Source organism: Miscanthus floridulus, chromosome 8 (genome assembly GCF_019320115.1).
Source record: "Miscanthus floridulus cultivar M001 chromosome 8, ASM1932011v1, whole genome shotgun sequence".
In the NCBI taxonomy this organism is placed as follows: domain Eukaryota; kingdom Viridiplantae; phylum Streptophyta; class Magnoliopsida; order Poales; family Poaceae; genus Miscanthus; species Miscanthus floridulus.
In genome coordinates this window covers 18,548,525-18,556,525 of record NC_089587.1, presented here as the reverse complement: position 1 = coordinate 18,556,525, position 8,001 = coordinate 18,548,525, and the positions used below count along the sequence as shown (strand labels likewise).

The 8,001-nt window shown below is 41.1% G+C and overlaps 1 non-coding gene across 1 annotated transcript; it reads left to right on the top strand.

Moving 5' to 3' along the window:
* On the top strand, positions 1-109 carry LOC136478685 (small nucleolar RNA R71). Its single transcript, XR_010764403.1, has one exon. It is a non-coding gene; the product is annotated as a small nucleolar RNA R71 (small nucleolar RNA).
* The last annotated feature ends 7,892 nt before the right edge of the window (positions 110-8,001 follow it).

The following is an 8,001-nucleotide window of genomic DNA, read 5'->3' as shown; positions in this document are numbered from 1 at the left end:
ATCCCATGATGAGAACATTCTGCAATGTAATCTTGAAAGCGTTCCCACGCTTCAGGGATAGATTCATTATGTTGCTATTGAAAACTTAAAATTCTCCCATGTAGAGCATTGGTCTTGCCTATGGGAAAGAACTTGGCTAGGAAGGCAGTGGAGCTGTTATCCCATGTAGTATTTCTATCTTTGTTGGCGTAGAACCATTGCTTTGCCTTCCCCAAGAGTGAGAATAGAAAGAGACGAAGTAATATGGCATCTTTGGTCACTCCTTTGATGGTGAAAATGTTGCAGATCTCCAAAAAATGTTGGAGATGAGCACTCGCATCTTCATGTGCCTTTCTACAAAACTGGCTGGCTTGCACCATATTGATGAGAGCTAGCTTGAGCTCAAATCCATTATCTCCAATATCGACTATTGGTCCAGTATGGATATTGGTCGTAGTTGGAACAGAGAATTCGTGGAGAGTCTTGTCAGCCATGGCTTCAAATTCTAGTATTAAGCTTCGTCTTATTTGGTTGTCTTCCGACTCTAAAGCTAAAACTTTCTGATTAATGCTTCTGGATCTTCAACGTAGTTTGTCGGAAGATCAAAATCAGTCATGCATTACCCTGCATAAGATAATAAAGTAGACAGAACAAGGGTAAGCCTATTTGAGCAGAGGTCAATGGTTTATCTTGATCACATCAATAAGTATAAGTTTATCAATACTTCCTTTGCCTAGCTAACTTTCTCGGCAATAGCGTGAAAGCTCTAGTTTAGTTTTGGTTAATTGATGAAACCCTAAGTGCTAACCTAGTTTATCAAAGTGATTATGAGATAGGTAGCACTATTCTAAGTGATGAAGCAATGGCGAAGATCATGACGATGGTGATGGCATGGTGATGATCAAATGCTTGAACTTGAAAAGAAGAAAGAGAAAAATAAAAGACTCAAGGCAAAGGTATAAATAGTAGGAGCCATTTTGTTTTGGTGATCAAGACACTTAGCGAGTGTGATCACATTTAGGTTAGATAGCCATACTATTAAAAGGGGTAAAACTCGTATTGAAATGCGGTTATCAAAGTGCCACTAGATACTCTTCATTGCATATGCATTTAGGATCTAGTGGAGTGCTAACACCCTTGAAAGTATTTGTGAAAATATGCTAACACATGTGTACAAGGTGATACACTTGGTGGTTGGCGCATTTGAGCAAGGGTTAGAAACTTCACCGGCGGAGTGTTCGCCGTAGAGTGCGGATAGTCCGACGGTGCCACCGGTGCCCTAGATAGAAAAGACAAGGGTTCACAGAGTGATCGGACGCTGGTGGTGTAGTGACCGGACGCTGAGTTCAGACTCCGGTCAGTAGCAGCAGTGAGCACGTGTCTCGGTCTTATGACCGGATGCTGGCGCGAAGAGTGATCGGACGTTGGCAGGCTATGTCCAGTCAGTGCTGACGTACGCTGACGTGAGGCGCATAGAGGAAATGTTGAGTGACTGGACGCCGGGTGAGTCCAGTCGAGCATGACCGGACGTGTTCGGTCGTGAAATTTTGCGTTTGGAACCTTACTGAAACGACCGAACACTGGGGTCTTGCGTCCGGTCACTTTCTAACTGACGCGTCCGGTCATCACTTGACCGTTGAGATCGGGCGATCGGCGTTTGAAGCCGATGACACGTGGCAAGCATCGAGCGACCGGACGCTGGGGTCCTGCATCCGGTCGATCTGATCGGAGCATCCGGTCACCCCGTGTTGTGCCTAGTGAAGGGGTACAATGGCTCTATTTCGTGGGGGCTTCTATTTAAGCCCCATGGCTGGCTCAAGCTCATCTTCTTGGCCATTTGCATTGACATAGCAACCTTGTGAGCTTAGCAAAAGCCCTCCCACTCATCTCCATCATTGATCCATCATTATTGTGAGATTGGGAGAGAATCCAAGTGCATTGCTTGAGTGATTGCATCTAGAAGCACTTGGCATTCGTGTTTCACTACGGGATTCACTTGTTACTCTTGGTGGTTACCGCCACCTTGATGGCTTGGAGCTACGAGGATCGTTGAGCGGAGGTTGGTGATTGTCTCCGGCTCCGATCGTGATGATTGTGAGGGGTCTTGTGCCTTCCCTGGCGGAGAGCCAAAAGGTAACTCTAGTGGCTTGCTCGTGTCATTGAGTTACCTCACTTGTGGATAGGTTCTTGCGGTGTCCAATTGTGTGGACGAGGTTCGTGCAACACCTCTTAGCCGCCGAACCACCAAGTATTGGTTGACACAACGGGGACTAGCGTGCTGGCAAGCACGTGAACCTCGAAAGAAAAATTGGTTGTCTCTTACCCTTTGGTATTCTCCTAGTGATTGATTTAGTATTTATCTTGTGATGGTTCACTCCTCTACATAGCGGTATAATCACCCTACTCACTCATTTATATTCTTACAAACTAGTTGTGGCAAGCTCTTTAGTGTAATTAGAATTAAGAGCTTGCTTTGTTATTTTAAGTTCATCTAGTGGAGCTCTTTAGAGTAGCAAGATTGAGAGCTCTTAGTGAGTAGTAACATTGCAAGTTGTGTGCCTAGTAATCATTACAACTAGAATTGTTGGATAGGTGGCTTGCAACCCTTGTAGAGCTAGAGCAAGTTTGTATTTCGCTGTTTGTCATACTAATCAAATTGCTCTAGTTAATTTATAGATTTTTTTAAATAGGCTATTCACCCCCCTCTAGCCATATTAGGACCTTTTACAGCGCTAGAAATGCTTGTTGATATTTATTAACTTGTCACTTATTTTAGTAGCCACATAATAAATGTCTATATCTCTTAACATTATTTTACCAGGTTGTCATCCCTAGTGATGATGCCAGAGATGCTTGTTGGTACTACTTACGGGGTGTTTGGTTCTTTAGTCATTCCTAAAATTTTATGTCACATCGAATGTTTAGATACTAATAAAGAGCATTAAATATATATTAATTACAAAACTAATTACATAGATAGAGGCTAATTTGTGAGATGATTTTTTAAGCCTAATTAATCTATCATTAGCACATGTTTACTGTAGCACCACATTGTCAAATCATGGACTAATTAGGCTTAAAAGATTCATCTTATAAATTAGTCTCAAATTATGTAATTAGTTTCATAATTAGTCTATATTTAATACTCCATACATATATCCAAACATTTAATGTGACAGGAATTTTAGACACCCCTATAGAAACCAAACACCCTCTTAGCATTACCACTAGAATAATACTAAGTAGTTCTTTATTATTTTATGCGACTAGGAAGAATATATATATATATATATATATATATATATATATATATATATATATATATATATATATATATATATATATATATATATATATATATATATATATATATATATATATCTATATATATATATATATATATATATATATATGAAAGGGATCTGTAAGCGCACAGATAATATACCATTGTAGCACTTCATCCGGGAGTATTCCAGGTATCGTTATTTAAATTTTTGCCATAGGGAAGGTCTGGCAAGGACATGTATTGATAACTTATTCTGTTGATGGAGAAGTAAACCATAACCAATATTCTACTCATAACAGGGGTAAGTCAAGAGGTAAATGTATATATGAATGGTGCATAATAACTAATCTTTGATCACTCAGAGTACTCCTTTCTAAGAAATTAGCATGGTTAAGTAGAATATTAGAGGAATAGTTCATAAGTCATTCTTAATTACAAGTTAAAGCATACATTGATTAGTACAATTACACTTAGTAATCATGGCTAAGATCAACTTCATATCTACACATAAGGAATATTACTAAGGAAGATTAAGAACATAGCTTGTCTTCCTTCATAACTAGATCCTAATTGTCCTATATTCAGGGTGTGGACTACAAAGGACTCAACGGGAGTGTCACATTCACAATCTACCACATAACCAGAAATATAGGGTGCATTCGCAGGTAAACAACGTATAAGCACCATGCTTACACAATGTTGACCACTCACCCCGTGTACACCAGAGCGAGCGCTATACGAACTTATGCATAAATATGTTGATAATCCAACTATACTAAACATATAATCAAAGTAGACAATGAACATGATAACTAGGAACATAAACGATATGAATAATAATGTCATAACAATTGTAGCAAATATATAAAAGTAATGAGAGATACAAAAGAGAGAGGGGTACAAAGATTATACTAAACCACGCTCTTGACACGATCAGAAATCTAAGCGAAACCTGCTTGCCTCCGTCTAGACCTAGTCTAACTAGCTATGCTCTAGAATATGATGGAGCTTTGAGGATGATTAGGGTTTCTGTCTTCTCAAATGACTTATGTCTCGGGGGGTGGCAGACGTATATATAGGCCGAAGCGTCAATTCTGAGCCATCGGATCAAACCGACTTGAATAAACGGCGTAGATGCAATCCTTAAGGCGGTGGAGAACCGACGGAGCGAGGCGGAGGCTGACAGGTGGGGCCCAGACCGGCTAGGCCCACCTGGCGGCCTCTCGCCCTCTGCTTCGGTGTGGTGTCCTTTGGAACTTTCTAGAGTTGTTTATCCCGCGGATAATCGCGATTAAGTCTGACATCTAGGTCCACCTTGACCATTTTCTGGATAAACCCTACAGAAAATACAGGTACACCAAAACCCGTAGTTTAAACCCCTAGACCTTTGTTGGTGATCATATTATGCCCTTATACATGTTACATTGACAGTTTATAATGTTTATTAACTACCGTCAACAGCTGGCATTATTCCAAATTGCACTTTTATAGATGGTCAATGTTCTAATGTAATTATTGCTTCATTGCCTATGGATTAAATATAAAATATACATATCTTTTGTAACTAAGTAGAGATATAAGTTTTAATTTTCTCCCATTGCAATGCACGGGCATGTTTGCTAGTTCTTCCTAAAACATGAAGTTTTACAACTCCTAAACAAATATTGGAAGGAATAAAAAGAATCGTCTCCAAAAGTTTCTAATAATCCACTTCTAAAATATAGAAGACAATTTTACATCAGGAATCATATACTATTTCTAAATTATCCTACCACTTTTATATATTTCTTTCTCTCTTGTACATTTGCATCAGGAACCATTTCTTGCTCTTTATTCTTTCCACGCCCTTCCACTTTAGATTGGACGACAAACACACGCGGGTGAGAAAAGATACGCGCGACTCGGAAGCATGTAACTTTACGCGAAACATGGTGACTTTTCTTAAGAGGATGAAGGAGTTGTTGGAGATGAGTTTTTTTTTTCATCTTGCTAAAATCCAAGGATTAGGAAGAGATTTAGGAAACTCTTAGAGATGCTCTTGGATTTACACTTTTATCAGGATCGTTCGTAGTAGCTCGAGAGAGCATACGGATTGAAGAAAAATGAAATATTTTTTAATTTGAGCCTTTTGAGCCTTGTTTTTCATCTGATCGTGATTTTGTCAAAATACTAGAGCAAGTCTGAATACTCTCTTGGTAGATTTACGGTAAAGATCTAATTGTGCAGTTTGGACGTCTAGTCTCCACTTTTATCACGAGAGTATCGTGCAAATTGGAGAAAATTGTAAGCCTCCACTTCTTTATCTGATCGTGATTCCATTATTTTGGTAAGACGTTACAACAAAGCTAGAGCCCCCCATGGGTGGGTTTACGGCAAGGCTTACATGGCTTTTCATCTGATTTTAGGATTTGATGTCTAAGCATTGGTTTTCCACGTTCATCACAGTCGCTGGTAGTAACTTAGGACTAGTGTGTGCATTGGAGGAAAATATAATATTTTTTCAATTTGAGCCTCATAGTTTTTTTTTATCTGATTATGAATTAACTATTTTGTTAAAGCGTTACAACAAACCTGGAGCCCCATGAGTGGGTTTACTGTAAGGCCTACATCTTTTCTATCTGGTTGTGGGGTTTGGACGCCTGGGCTTTGGCTTTTCACTTTGATCACGATCCCTCATAGTAACTCGGGAGCAGCATGTGGACCGAAGAAAAATGTGACATTTTTCAATTTAAATATTTTATTATGTAAACTTTTTCTATGTTATTATTCAAACTTTTAGATGTGTTCAAGTCGATCAAAAAGTTAACATATTTAGGAATTCAGTAATAATGTAAGATCTAATTTTTTTTAGAGCACATGTTTCTCAAAACATCTAACACGGTCCACAAAACATATAAGATAAACTCCTCACGGGCATATTTGAAACCAAAATTAATGGTAAGGGAGAAATTACTTAGATTTTCATAGTATTGCGGTCTTATGGTATTATAAACATGGTTATGTTATTTTATAATAAAACTAGTTATAATATATTTACATTTTTTTTTATAATCTCCTATGACTAAAGCCATGTTCATAAAATAATGTTGTAGTGCTTGTTTCTAGCAATTTATAGCTGTATTGCTTTGATGTTATCATAGCATCGCCATTTTTTACCTTTATTTTGTAGTCGTTTAGTTTTTTAGACACGCATTACCATGAACGTTAACATTAGTACACATAAAGTACATCGCGGCCCCCTCCACTGATGTTGACATCAATATAGATATTTAAGGAATTAGCTTAGTCCCATTCAATTAGTAATCAATGGAATTTACATGTTTGGTTGAATCCAAGCATTAATTTGATGCATTTTTGGTATTTTGTCAAAAATGGAAATGGTATAAGAGGTGCATACAAATGGAGATTACAGGCACGAGTCCTCGTATATTATAAACAAGAATGATTCAAGGAACGTAGTTACAATACAACAAGTGTCAATTGAGGCAATGGATAGGATAGGATAGCTCTCTCTCTCTCTCTCTCTACCCAAACATGGAACACCCCAAGAGGGAAGGTGGGCATTCGTCCAGCAACCTGTCGATCCAAATTACAACAGGTCGAACATGTCCCCGCACACGTATTAAAAATGCCCAATCATTAGGCATATTAAAGGTAGTCTCCAAAACACGATTACAAAACTACTAGTACGAGAGAGGGAGCAGGGAGTGTTAAGGACAGACCATCCTGGCTAGACACCTCAGCTGCGGCAGGTCTTGACCCAGCGAGGAAAAATAAAACCCACTCTGTTTAAGTAAGCACTCAGAATAAGTTCATTTACTATGTCAAATGGACTTTACTACCGCGTGCATGCGCAGGATTTCGACTTCTAGTGCGCACACCTCGTACAATAGCTTTTAGTCGCAAAAAAAAAAAAACACAGCAGCACTCTTCCCCAACGACGCCCTTGCCCCCGCCGCCGGCCACCGCCCCACAGCTCCGGCGAACCCTAGCGCCCGCGGTGGCCGCCCTCTTCTCCTCCCCCCACCGTAGCCATCTTCTCCAGCTCCGGCAAGCTCGCTCCGCCGCCATCTTTTCCAGCTCCGGCGAGCCTCCCCAGCCCCGACCTGGCCCGGCCACCGCTCCCGCCGCCAGCTCCCCTAAACCGTCCGCCAACCATCCCCACCGCCTGGCCTACCTATAGCCCACCGGAGTTGAGGAAGATAGGGGAGAGCTCGCCGGAACCCTAGAAAGCAGATCGAGGACGAGAGAGGAGTGAGAGAGGAGGAGGAGAGGCCTACCTGCCGCCGGATCCGGCGAATCCGCCGCCGCCACATCTGCCATGGGCGCACATGTGGGAGGTGCTGGGGCTCGGGTGCGGGGAGGCGATGGACGCGGGCACGAGGAGGAGGGCGCCGGACGCCGGTGAGGATGTCGCCGGAGAGAGAAAGGGAGAGAGAGAGAGAGAGAGGGGCGTGCGAGGGGGAGGACGGAGGAGTCGAGAGAGAGAGGCCGGGGAGAGGAAAGACCGCGTCGGTGCGTGATGACGGGGTGAGCGGGCGGAACGTAATGATGAGCATGCGCACTCTCTAGTAAGCATTTCCATAAAAAAAATCATAAAGTTCATTTTCTTTTACAACCATCCTATGCGTTAGTATAGTTGGAGATAGAAGGGAATGTTGAACTCCAAATTCAGCCGTACAGCAAAGGTTAGCACGATCAAATCCCAAAAAGGCAACATAGTTTTTCAACAAACA